At 44.7% G+C, this 11,675-nt stretch overlaps 1 protein-coding gene across 1 annotated transcript in view; it reads right to left on the bottom strand.

Annotated features, from left to right (window-relative positions):
• Positions 1–1,310: 1,310 nt before the first annotated feature.
• NECTIN1 (nectin cell adhesion molecule 1) overlaps positions 1,311–11,675 on the bottom strand; it is a 196,345-nt gene continuing 185,980 nt past the window's right edge. The window contains exon 10 of the mRNA XM_007494639.3: positions 1,311–6,037. The gene's annotated coding sequence lies outside the window, so the exon portion shown is untranslated. The remainder of the gene's footprint in view (positions 6,038–11,675) is intronic.

The raw sequence follows: 11,675 nt of genomic DNA, 5'->3' as shown, positions 1-11,675 counted from the left end.
TCACCTCTTGCCTAGTCTATTATAATACCTTTATTTTCTACAATACCAGTCCTTTTCAGGGATGCACCTCCTCCTCTGGTGCTCCCCTGGCTCTCAACTCTCACTGGAGGCTCCAAGAAATTATATAGCATTAGCAGTGGCCACACCCTAGTAAACCATCTCTACAGATGGGCTAAACCAGGTTAAGCTTAATTGATGGGCCACAAATCTGTTGTTGAGTTAGAGGGTGTCTACCCCAAGGATGTGAAGAGTGTCCCTGATGGAATGGGTGGATAAGAGCAATTTATTCCAATGGCCATAAAGGTAGCCAAAGCAGATGGTCGTGGAACACTTAGCGCTTGGTCAAACATGGAAGACGCCAAGGTTATATTCTGCATCCTGGGCCATTGACAATTGTCTTGACTTTCATCTTGCCTCTAAGATTATACCTAGTGATTGGATGACTGGAAGAAAGAATGAGGCTGACAACCTTGTGTAATTCTGTCTAGTTTAAGTCTAATTTGTGCACAAGTCAAGACATCACCCCATTATATCATTGATCCTCTTGGAAAATGAAGGAAAACCAACAATATTACCTTTCTAATTGATCCCTTTGTCCTAAGTCTCTGACCACTCTAATCTATGCTGCACACAGCTGCCAGAGTGATATTCCTAAAGCATAGCTCTAACCATGTCCCATCACACACACTACCACCCCACCTCCATTTAACAAACTCCAGCAGCGTCCAGTACTCTCTAGGATTGGATGTAAACTCCTCTGTTTGACATATAACACTCTTCCAAATCTGGCCCCAATTTTACCATACATTTCCCCCCTTATACTAGAGTCCAGCCAGACTCATTTTCTCTCTATTTCTCACAGGAGACTAGCCGCCCATCTGTGTCTTCTCCTAGCTGTCCCCCAGGCTGGAATGCACTCCCTCTCACCTCTGCCTCTTGGAAGTCCTGGTTTTCTTTAAGTCTCCGCTTAATGGTCATTTTCTGCATGAGGCCTTTCCCAATGGTTCCAGCTTCTAGTTTCTCCTCTGTTACCCCCAAGTTTGCCTTGTATCTATTTTATTTATATATACTTGGTGATATGCCTGTCTCCCCTGTGGCTCTGAGGGCACAGTTTTGTCTTTATTTTTATATTCCCTTCACCTAGATAGAGGCCTGAAACATAGTAGGTGACCGATTGGTTGATTGTGGAAAATTAAACCCCCCATGTGTTTTTTTTTTCACATGAACTTCTACGAAGTCAACCTTCCCAGCCTATGTTTATGGAATTGATTACCAAAAACAAAACCTACACATGCAGATCATTACAATGGTTTCAGTTAAATTTCATTTTTATTCGATGTTCCAATCCATTGAAGTCTTTTTGACTTCCAGTAGTCTGTTACCCACAGTTCCCTCTCCAATCAGAAGTACTGAAGCTGCCACCAACATGAGTATCCCAGTGTAGTAGGATGAGATCTCAGCTGCCATTCCCTAGAACACCAGCATTTCACATTCTGTTTAAAACACTGGGGTCAGCTAATTTGGGAAACGTGTATCTGTCATTAGCTGTCATTAAAGGGCAAGGCTTTGGGTTGGGGAGACACATTGAGTCCGACATGCAGTTGTCTTATTTACACTCCTTATATCCTTCCTGTCGTCTAACCTGGGACTGTTTTCTCTTGCTCCTCCTGTAATCCCTTGTCACCTGAACAGTCTGCTGTTCTTGAGCCCCTTGGATTGTATGTTCCACAGAAACCAGATTCCTGAGGGTCCATTTTCTGCCCTCTTTGGTTCTCATTCGGATTCCTTCCTTCAGACTCACATCCTTTCCTGTGGAGGGCACTTTCCTCCAGTCTCAATCACTAATCAGTATTATGCTTTTGTCCCCTGTGGGGATACACCATCATGTCTCTATAACAGTTTCTCTTTCAAAGTCCAAGTAATCTGTTTATATTGCCCTCTCTCTAACCTTGTTGCAATTATCTACCAATTTTGAGGTCATTCTCCCCTTGATCAAATGACCAACTATCATTTTCTGAGAATTTGATATTCATAGTCACTGTTAACACGCTGATCATGCTATTCCTCAACCTTCTTAGTTTCCATGCTTTCTTTCTCTTTTCCATTTCAACCAGATGCTAGCACATTCATATTTTAAACTTCACTAACTTGACTCAGTGGTGAGAGCACTGGGCCTGGAGTCAGGAAGATCTGATTTAAAATCTGGCCTGAGATACTGTCTAGCTGTGTGACCCTGGGCAAGTCACTTAACTTCTGATTGCCTGACAAAAGGATCCACTGGATCCATTAGAGAAGGAAATGGTGAGCCACTCTAGTATTCCTGTCAAGAAAACCCCATGGATAGCTATAGCTCATGGGGTCACAAAGAGTTGGACAGGACTGATCAACTGAATAAAAATAAGCCTAAGGAACAATCTTCAAGGCAGCATCATTTACTCAGTCACCTTCGATTGAAAGCTTGCTTTTGATCCTCCTCTTTCACCTTTTATAACTAATGAATTACCAACTCCTTTAAAAGTCACATCCCTGTCATCTCCTGCATCCTTTCTTCTCTAATTCCACTGCTGCTCTCCAAATGGAGACTTCTTTACTCTACATCTGTACTATTTGCAGTAGCCTCTTATTACAACTTCCTGCTATCGGAATTACCTTTCCTCAAAAATCTAAAGTGGATGCTTGCCAAGTAAAGTTCCACTTTGCCCTACATAATCTAGCATCTCTTTTATGCATTTGCCCAGCACAATCTTGCTGTAATACAGCTTTGGGTGTCTTCGCCATTTAAGTTTTATCCTTACTACCAATGGAGCAAGGGAATGGTAAGATTGGATTTTTGGAGGGAGATTATGCTCTTCAAATGGCAAGTATTTCATAAACATTTCTTGACTTGTTTTAAAAAAAGAAACAAACAAATTTTTACCTTCTTAGAAACAATACTAAGTCCAAGGTCCAAGGTAAAAGGATGGCAAGGACCAGACAATTGAGATTAAAGGGCTTGCCCAAGGTCACATGCTAGGAAGTGTCTGAGGTCAGATTTGAACACAGGACTTCCCATCTCCAGGCCTGGCTCCCTATCCACTGAGCAACCTAGATGGCTCTGGATAAACATTTGTTAGATCAAATAAACCCATTAGCTATTATTTCTCCTAGCTTATTCACAGGGAAATTTGATAAGCATGCTTGATGTCTTCATTGTGAGTTTCTTCATTGAAATCACTGATTAAAAATGTTGAACAAGATAAGCCCAAAGTTAGAGTCCTTCTAGGCTGATATCAATATATTAGTCAACTCTTTTGACCTGGCTATCCAATTAGTTGCCAATCCACATAAGTGTACAGTACACATTTTTCTATCTTATCCAAAATAATAGGATGAAAAATCTTGCCAAATGTTTTGCTAATCTAGTGATATACTACACCTATAGTATTCCTTGGATCCATTTAGTCTAGTAATACTATCAAAAAAGGAAGTGAGGTTAGCTTGGCATGACTTTATTTTAGTGAACCCTTGCAGTTTCCTAGTGATCATCTCTTTTCATGTCTTCCTAAGGAATGTGACAGGGGACCTCAGGGTTAAATCTCCCTTTTCAGGGGTACATTTACATGTGTACCATTGACAGGAGGGTAGAGGAGGGCTACTAGAAATAATGTCCCTCAATGGTGTCCATCTTGTATGAAGGACAAGGCCTTTTCCCACACCATAAATTGCTAGACATAAGGATTAGAATGAAGATCTGATCAGTAGGGTGGTAGGGATATAGACAGGGAGGATTATAGGAATGGGTCCTAGGACTCTAGGTAGGAGAAGGGAGCATTCATCTCTACCCCAGCTCCTCTTGCACTGTTACCTCTCTGCTCTCTTATTTGTTGTGGCCAAGGTCTCTGTTTCAGCCACTTTGCCCCTAAATCATGGTTTCCATCTTGAGAACAGAACAGTCTCCCTTAAGTCATTCTGGAAATAGTAGCCCACCTGAATTGTGGAGGACACTTTAGTTTTGAAAATTCACCCCTCCTGACAGCCAGAACCTGATTCTTTCTATATTTTAAGTTGCTACATTTTTCTAACTGACTTAGACTATTATCAAATGAGCTGCAAGGTCACCACCTCTATTCTACAGGGAGAAACTGAGGACCAAGGAGTGAAGTGACTTGTGCAAAGTCACACAGCCAGTTAGTGGCAGAGCCAGGACCAGGGCTTGAGTCTCTTGACTACCAGTTAGATGTCCTTTCCATATTCCCAGGCCTCTTTATCTTCTTCTTCTTTTTAAACTCTTATCTTTTGTCTTAGAATCAATACTGTATATTGGTTCTAAGGCAGAAGGGTGGTAAGGGCTGGGCAGTGGGGGTTAAGTGACTTGCCCAGGGTCACATATCTATTATTAGAGGCTAGATTTGAACTCAGAACCTCTCTAGGCCTGGCTCTCACTCCACTAAGCCACCAAGCTGCCCCCACCAGACTTAAAAGAACTGTCTAGTAGCACCCTTCTTTGTGCTTTGTTTTCTGTCCAGTCACAGGACCTATATAAGATGGCCTGGGTGGGCAGAAGTGCTAGGCACTCTGTGGCTGAAGCTTCTGATACTTTACTGGCTAGTTCACACTGATGGCCCCAGGAAGAGTCTGCCAGCTTCCTGGAGACAGAGCTGAGGTAGTATGAATAAATGTCCTTAATGGCTGGGGAGGGAGGAAAGGAAGTGACAGGAATACTGAGGGGATCAGAGGCCTCTTGGGTCTAGCTTTTCTTGGTGCCCTTCAGCATTTCCTGGTGATCCTCTGAGACATATCAAGGCCTGGGCCTATGGATTTGGGTCCTTAGAAGATGGGAGTTCTAAGAGATGAAAGACACTCCCTGTTCAATAGTTCTGACAGCACAAAGGCCTTGGGACCTTGGGAGATGGTAGCTGAAGTTGTCACTAGTGACCTTAGCTTCTCTATCCATTGACTTCCTATGTTGGTTTCTTCCTAATCTGAGGAGGAAATAGGAGACTTTCACACATAACATTAGGTCTATATGAACATACAAGGGGTCTCCTCTAGGCATCTTTCAATGCCACATCCTGAATAGCAGCTGACAACCAGGTAATAATAGAACCCTGGGGTTGAGAAATGAACAGAGATCATGGATTCCCTTCTAGGCTGAATCTGGGTCTCAACATCAGAGGCCTGGCCCATCCAATGAAGCCTCCTCACGAGATCTGGGACTGGTGATAGATGGAAGTCCAGGGGATATTCCTTCCTGGCTTTGGCCCATTTCCCAAGAAGAGAAGATTCCCTTCTGTTGACTCCATGTTATAAATGATCCAGAGAGAAGATGTCTAAGCTTTTCCATGCTCTGCTTCCAAGGCAGGAAAGGAGTTTCTTGATGACCTAGGTCTATTCATTTCATTGAGGTGATTTTCTAAACTGACAAATGAGACCTCAGTGGTCTAGCAGAAGAGGTCTGAAGATATCTCAGGGAAGCCAGGCAGAAACTTTTGGTGGATGGTATTCTATGCTGTCTGGAGTCAGCAGTGATTTGGAAGGAAGAGAGACTCTCAGCAGTGGAACTCTAGAGGATGGGAAACTCAGGTGGGCCCTCATCCAAATATGTTCTCACACAAAGCTATTCACATATACCCACAGACTTACATATGCATGCTCACCTGATTACACTCACATAATCTCACATGTGTTCACAGGGAATGAGAGGGGAGTCTAAGAGATCCTCCAGGGTTTGAGACAGAAATAGGGATATGTCCTGAGGGAACTTGCCCAGCACTGAGATGTGGGAATATTGAGAAAAATGGATGGAAGCAATATGAAAACTACTTGGTGAGAGAGGGAAGGGGCAGTGGTTAGTCTTTTCTAACATATTGCTCCTTAAGACAAATATAAGGATCCTGAGATGCTGGGGGTTGGGGGAAAACATAAAAGCTGTGGGAAGTTCAGCCAGAAGGGGTCCAAGTAGGAAGATATGTGGAGAACATGTCCCAGAGATTGGCTTTCAAAGCAGCTCAGATTTTTCCGGAGGGACCAGGATGTCAGGCAGGTTTATCCCAAAATCCTGTGAGGAAGAAAGAAGAGATGAGGTTAAGGAATCAGGTGCAAATGTGCCAAGGAGGCAAAGGGCCAGACAGTATTGTGTAGAGGAAAGAATTCTGGGTTTGGGGCCAGAAAACCTATTTGAATTGTGCATCTGCCAGTTATAATCAATGTGACTTTAAGTAAATGGTTTAACTTCTGTGGACCTCAGTTTCTTCATTTATAAAATGAGGGAATTAGACCAAATGATTTCTAAAGTGCCTTTCAGGTTTGAATCCTATCGTTGTTGAGGGGGGAAAACGGTTATTTCCTTTGGGGTCTTTACCAGATCTGTGGGAATCTTATGGTATGGCCAAATGTGGTCTCCATTGGTGGAATGGTCCCTAGAAAGTGTGCTGTTCTGCCCCTGGTAGGAGGCTAGGATGTGTATGTGTGTGTGTGTGTGGGGGGGGGGGGTCTTTGTGTCAGATGTTGCTGCTCTGCTCAGATTGAGATCCCTTGAGGCCCCAGATCCTGGTGTGACCCGCAAAGAACCAATTAGTCTGGGCTGAAGCTTCATCCTTATTGTTCCAATGGTACCCACTAGGGGGAGACCCTGCTCTGATTAGTTCTGAGCCCACGTGGGTAGGGGTAAAGTCATTTTAATATTGCTGCTCACCCCAGAGTCCTATTTCCTCCTCCTACCCCCCCCCTCCAACCCCCTGCCCCCAACCAGAGCCAGATTTCTCAGAAGAAGGGTGGGGTAGGCCCCTGGCAAGCTGAGGGGAGGGGATGGAGGATGGAGAAAGAGCCTGTTTGGAACTTTTAGAGCCCTGTCTCACATTACTGTTGGCAATCTGCAAAAGGATCCTAGAATGTAAAGCTACAAAGGTATTCAGAAATGACCTAATGCAGTCCCTTCATTTTTTTCAGTTAAGGGGAATAAAGTATCATGGGGCTTCATGCTGTGGTGGAGAGAACATGGAGACTGGTAGCAAGGGTCCCAAGTTCAAATCCCACTCTGGATGGTTGACATTGAGATCCTCACTGGCCCTTCTCTACCTTCTTTTCTTCATTTGAAAAATCAGGATATTGGTTTAAATGGTCCTCCCTTGTCCCTTCCAGCTCTGTGATCTAGGACAAATGTGAAATCACTTGCCCAGGGCCCCATAGGTAACAAATGACAAGGTAGAGATTTGAACCCAGATTTAGGGGGTCATAGCCAGTGTATTTGACAGCTTCTATATTCCTGAGCTTTCTTCCTGAAATCTCCTGGTCTCTTTTTCCCTCTGGTTCCTTGACACTGCAATCCTCCCTCCATGGAGCTTGAGTCTGAGAAAGATGCAACTGCAGAGGCCTGGACAGAACTAGTGGGTAGAAGCCTTCCTTGGAAAGGGAAGTGGAAATCAAAGCCCCCTCCAATATAGTGATGAGAAAGGCCTTGCACTGGCCTGGAGCTGCTCAGCTCTTTGTAAGAATCACACTCTCCCTAATACATTTTTGATGCTGTTTGTTTCTCCTGGCTACCCGGGGGAGTTCAGTCCTATTTCCCCCCACTCATCTATCTATCTACCTCCTGGTCTGGGCAAAACCTGCCCCACTCATTGTGGGCCAGGGGCTCTTTTGGTTCAATGGCAAGGGAGGGCAGGAAGCTGAGACCCTCCCCAAAGTTGCCCACTTTAGTCCCTTTTCTCTACACCAATAAATATTGTAAAGCCAGGCTTTAAAAATATCAAAAGCAAAATGTAGTCAATGATTTATTGATACTGAGGAGAAAGCAGCTGAGACTGGCAGGAAAGGGAGGGAGGGAGGGCAGGCCTGTCCTGGGTGAGCACTGCCTGCTTTCTTTCCCTGGGCCCAGATGGGGCAAGCAGGGTCTCATTTGGAGATAATGGGAAGCAGGAGCTACATCTAGAGAGCCCCGGTTCTGAGGAAGGGAATGGGCCTGCCAAAAGGACCAAATGGCAGAGAGACAGTGTAGTATAGTAGAAAGATCATTGAACTTAAATCCAGAAGACCTAGATCTGGGGTTCAGTCATTTATTAGCTATGTGACTAGGGACTAGTCAATTAACCTCTATGAGCCTCAATTACCCTATCTGTAAAATGGGAAATTCATACTTATGGTATCTACCATGAAGGGTTATTAGAAGGTTCAACCAAGGTAGCCTTGTAAAGTACTTTATAAACTGTTAAAATGCCCTATAAATGTCAACAGTTACTATTATTATTATTGGGGGGGGGCTGGGAGTCAGAAGACCCAGGCTCTAGTCTCAGCTCTAAACCCGATTAGCTTCCATGACCGGGGGCAGATTTGTTGACCTCTCTGGGCTTCTGTTTCTCCATTTATAACCTGGGAAGGGGTGAATAATCAGTACCTCCTCCCTCGGGGAGAGGATAAAAGGAAATGATAGATGTGAAGGTGCTTTGGAAAGAAAAATGCAGTAAGAATGAAAGAGATGTCTATTAATAGTGCCTGCTCAGTCAGGGACACAGCAGGACAATTCTCCAGAGGTGCTCAAATTAACCCAAATTCCAGTGTGGTGAGGCCTCTGCAGAGGTGGCATTGTCATCCACACATTCCCCATCTCCAGCCAGCTCCCAGGTCCCCTCCGTGGGGTTAGGGAAAGGGGTGTGGGTTGGTTCTCTAGATCCTAGTTAATAGAGACAGCCTCTTTCTCTGGAGACAAACCCTGAATTTCTTTTAAGAAGCTCCATCCCTCTTCCCAGGCCCGAGAAACTGGGATCATAGTATTAGACTAGGATGAGACTTCAGAGATCATCTTTTCTACCCCCTTCATTTTTCAGATGAGGAAACCGAGGCCCAATGAGGCTATGTGTTAAAGATCACAAGTATAGTCCTGTTTAAGGTCACAAGGTTAGTGTCAAATGTGGGATTCAAATCTCAGAGTCCTCTGATTTCAGTGGGGATTTTATACTGTGCTGAGGAAAAGAACTGGGGGGATTGGGGTAGAGGCAGAGAGGTGTGGAGCTAGGCGGTTGAAGCTTTACTTGTGGAGTTTTAAAACTAGAAACCCCAGGAACAGAGCTTCCTGGGTGGCCTTGACCAAATTAATTTACCTCCCATCTGTTTACCTCAGTTGCCTCATCTGTAAAATGAGGGAATTGGATTTTTAGAGATATGAGATTTGGAGCCTGTAAAACTCAAGCTAAAACATAATTGAGAAATGTTTGATAAATTAAATAGAAGTATAATGCAGCACAGATAATGTCAATTTGTAATTTTCTAAGTCAATATATGGGCATCTAGGTATACAGTGGATAGAGTGTCAGACCTAGAGTCAAGTCTTCTTGAATTCAAATCTGGCATCCAATACTTACTAGCTGTGCGACCCTGGACAGACCACATAACCCTGCTTGCCTCAGTTTCCTCATGTATAAAATGAACCTGAGAGGGAGATGGAAAACTACTCCAGTATCTGTGCCAAGAAAACCCTGAATATGGTAACAGAGTCAGACATGCCTAAGACAACTGAATAACAAGGTGAATATGTAGCCTCCAGAGATCCATTTCTGTTGAGTCTTACACCACTGTGTAAGATTAGATGATGTCTAAGGTCTATTCCATGTCTAAAAATTCTATGAATCTGACTTTGGGGTGGAAGAGTGGAATGACTTTTTTACTGGTTTGTCTCCTTCCATCCTGGCTCTCTCCCTATTGGGTTCCAATGGGCACTGGAAAGAAGGACATTGGCCTGTCAGGGAGAATTATGTGTCTGGCCCAGAGGATGGGATGGAGGAGGGGCTGCTCCTGGCAGAGCAGGGGTCTTTGATGGGGGATCCTAGGCTTTGATCTCCTTTTGAAGTCTTAGCTTCTGGAAACCAAGGACTTCAATGGGCAAAGCAGAGCAGTCAGGGGGAGGGGAAGGAGGAGGGGAAGAGGAATAAAGGGCACTGAGGCAGATGGTGATGGGAGAGAAAGGCAAAGGGGGAGGGAGAGAAGACTGGGGAAGGAGATGAGAAGAGGGTGAAAGTGAAAGAGAAGAAAAGAGCAAAAGGAGGGAGAAAGGGACATAGAAAGACTTAGTGGGAGAATGGGAGAGAGAGAGGAAGACAGATGATGAAAGAGAAAGAGGGAAATAAAAGCTGGCAAAAGGAAAATGGGATTATGGATGATGAGAATGAGAAGGGAGAGAGTTTGTGTATAGGGGATGAGCAGGGAAAAGAGAGTAGGGGTAGGGGAGAGAGACCTAAGGTTAAAAAGCAAGGTGAGGGGACAGAATACAACAGAGAGGTGAGAGCAGAGGCAGGTATCAAACAATAGAATGGCGACAATAGAAAGATGGTAGGCTAGACAGGGACAAAATGAAGGGAATAGCCAGTGAGAGAGAAAGGAGGGGAAAACCTGGCTATGATTTGTAGCAGTTTCTATGGATTCCTAGCCCTAGCCCCAAGACCTCCCAATTCTCTTTGCTCTTGCTCCAGTCCAAAAGAGAGCCAGAAAATGGATTTCAGGGCATTCAGATTTCATGGTTCCAGAATTTTAGTCTCTTTTCCCAGGCAGCTGGCCAACATTCTCCTTTCTATCTAAATCCTCCTTAGCACAGCCTCTATCGAATCTTCTAACTCCCAGCCTCAGTCTACTTTCTTGTGGGCTGTGACTACCCACATTGACCACTTCCTTCCTTATGTAGTTTTTATAATCATAAGACCTAGAAAGCATGGTAGAGCCCATCTAGTACAATCTTCTTTATTTTTCCAATGAGGAAACCTGAGACCTAGAGGTGAGGTAAGTGACACAGTCTCATGGGTGGTGAGCAAGCATGTATTAGGTCTTGAACCCACTCCTTCTGAGTCTAGCGCCACTTTTCCCTTCACACTAGACTGTCTCTATTCCCAGAAACCAGCAAGGACCCAATGGGTTTATTATCCTCTTCGGGGACCAGCAATATTAATTATAACATCTATTTTTAGGGCAAAGGGCCATTGAATATCAAGCCACCCAAGAAAGGGTAAACAGTGATGTTAGGATATAGGATGGGGCTCCTATAGACTTTGATCTCATCTTAAATTCTGGGAACCTCAAAGCTGTCAGAGCCTGGTGAGATTCGAACTTCTATATCCTCTCTCGAATCCTGACAAGAAGTTGCCCATAGCCCTCTTGAAGTCTTTTGGTGAAACCTTCCTAGGCAGCTCCTTCTGACTGCAGACAGCTCCCATCACGAGGAAGATATTCCTCATCATAACTCATTTAGAGAATTGATGAACGTCAGAGTATGAAGGAATCTGATGTTTTCCCTTTGACCCTGTGATAGCACATTGTCTCTCCCTCCCTCTGTACCCAAGCTTCGGGCTGGGAGGGGATCTGAGTGGTAGAGGCCAGAGAGGGGGAACAGGCCGGCACCTGTTCCAATCTGACAGCCGTGTCCAGCCGTGACAGGCGAGCAAGTAAAAACACGTGGTGGGGAGGGGGCTGAGGAGTTGGCTGATTAAGCTGTTTAGCAGGAGATGCAGCAATTCCCAGATCAGCAATTTCCCCTCCTCCCTCTTCCCTGGAGGTTCTCCCTTCACCCTCAAGGTAGAAAATCAGGTCCCAGGACGCTCAGGAGAGGTCCTTGCTAGCTATCCTCAGTCCCTGGAAACCTTTGGCTCTCTTCTTCCTGGGCTGCCAGTTCAGCTGGGCACCCACAGCACCGTTCAGAAGGTGCTGACGTTGCCAGG

This window comes from Monodelphis domestica, chromosome 4 (genome assembly GCF_027887165.1).
Source record: "Monodelphis domestica isolate mMonDom1 chromosome 4, mMonDom1.pri, whole genome shotgun sequence".
In the NCBI taxonomy this organism is placed as follows: domain Eukaryota; kingdom Metazoa; phylum Chordata; class Mammalia; order Didelphimorphia; family Didelphidae; genus Monodelphis; species Monodelphis domestica.
This window is presented reverse-complemented; position numbering and strand designations above follow the sequence as displayed.